Consider the following 2,049-nt stretch of genomic DNA (forward strand, 5'->3'; position numbering starts at 1 on the left):
CTTTATAAATGGGAGAGTGTAGCTTCAGAGAACAATTTCAGTCACTTCTTCCTTTATTTTGTTAAACGAATGTTTAATACGTATAGTTTTTTTTTTATTTATTCGTTCACCAATAAGAATTTTTTTACTGTTTTTTCTTACAAGAAAATGTATGCTCGGTGAAAAATTCTTCTTGGATTGGCTTTCTCCTTTTTCATGATCCTTTTTTCAGGACTTATCTTTTGATGGTATTCGTGACATTTTTGTTTGCTTTTTGCTTTGCTAATCAAATTTATCCGTTTCCTTTTCTTCCTCTTCCATTTCCCAGGTTTGCTTTTTTGGGCACATTATATACAGTTTATTACTTTTTGAGTATCCTCAGGGGTTAATTCTGAGCAGGGTTGTTAATGAGAAGGAGCATGAATTTTGTTGATTCAGAGTTGTATACAAAATTACTGTGGTATGAAAGGGAGCAACAACCGTACTATGGCAGAGTAGCGCAAGTCATGGCTGTGTAATAGTGCCCGAAACTAATTGCAAAAGTGAAAAGTATTGCAAATTATTGTCTATTATTATAGATATTAGTACAGATTATCATAGCTCAGTGTATAATTTGTTGTATTACACCGTACATGATAATGAACTGTTAAATGCTGAGAACGCTTGTAACTTGTAGATCACTCAAACTTGGGTGTGACTAATGGCAAAGAACGTAGATAACAAGAAGGGACAACTCGTTATAATTGTGGCAAAAGTGCGCAACAGGGGCGTCCCTTCTCTTTTAATCCAATCAAAACACGCACTAGGGCAAAAGACGTTCTACGTCTACGTTCTTTGGTATCAGTTGCCAAGCAGAAAAAGTATCAAGTATTATTTTTTAAACTTTTATTTGAAAAACAAGCAATAAATAAAATTTTATAATTAAATTGGTAGTCATAAAAAAAATTGTTACTTGCTTTAACAAAAACAGAATCCATATGCTTATTTGCATAATGAAAAACAAACTTATAGGGCCTCTATCATTGCGCAACCCGAGATTTGTAAGGTCAATATTGTGGAAATTACTACACAATAAAATTGCGCAAACCTAATTTGGAGCCGCTGCAATGATGGCGACTATCGATGTTTCTTTTGTACACCTCTGCGCCAGTGATCGGACTTCACCACATTGGGATAGATTTGGAACTAAAGACCAACAGGCAGAGTGCGAGGATAAAATAAACTGTAAAATAGAAAATTTTCTCAATATTCAGTTTTTCGACAGGAAACGTGGTTTTATTGTTAAATTGCAAAATATATGATTTATCAAAAGAATTAATTGCGAAAATGTTAAAAAACGGATATAAACAAATTTCATTGCATCTTAAGTTTCTAAAGCGTTTACTTTTACTTGAGAATTGTCAAAATCGGTAAATCCCAAGTAGCGAAATGTTTGCAATTTAGGTGAACCCTTGCAGAATTTTTTTAATTTTTGTACAAATTTTGATCCAAAACCTGAGATCTACCACATTTTTTTTGAAATCTACGATTTTTTCCGGATTCTACCACACAAATGTTAAGTGCGATCACTGCTCTTAGCGTATAAAATTTCCAATCGATTTTAAACTAACTTCCCGACAAGTTAGAGATTTGAAATTTTTAGCATAGTTCCAATCACGATGACTATGCAATTTAAAATATAAATGAATTCCCCAATGGTCCAGGGGTCTTGATTCAAGTGGTCAAAAAATAGTAAGACAACGTATAAGCTAACAGCGCGCAATTTTCCAAAGAACGTAAAACCACTCTAAAATTGTTAAACGTGCCGGCGCGCCGCGGCGGTAGTGTAGCAAAGCTATTTGTGGCAAATTCTAGATATCAACCTAGTCTAGATATGAACCTCGTTGTAGGAAGTAGAAGACTCCAGATGTCGCCCCGCCAGAAGAAGTTAAATATTGCGCTTAAATATATGCCATTTACATATGCTACAGCGGAAATGGGCGACACGCAATTTCTTCAAATGAAATTAACTGCTGCTATATGAACGGATGGTTCCGTGCGCAGAAGTGGAAAACTTTTGACTGCCATTCA

Source organism: Rhagoletis pomonella, unplaced genomic scaffold, assembly GCF_013731165.1.
Source record: "Rhagoletis pomonella isolate Grant_MI unplaced genomic scaffold, Rhpom_1.0 Rhpom_scaffold_00002, whole genome shotgun sequence".
Lineage (NCBI taxonomy): Eukaryota > Metazoa > Arthropoda > Insecta > Diptera > Tephritidae > Rhagoletis > Rhagoletis pomonella.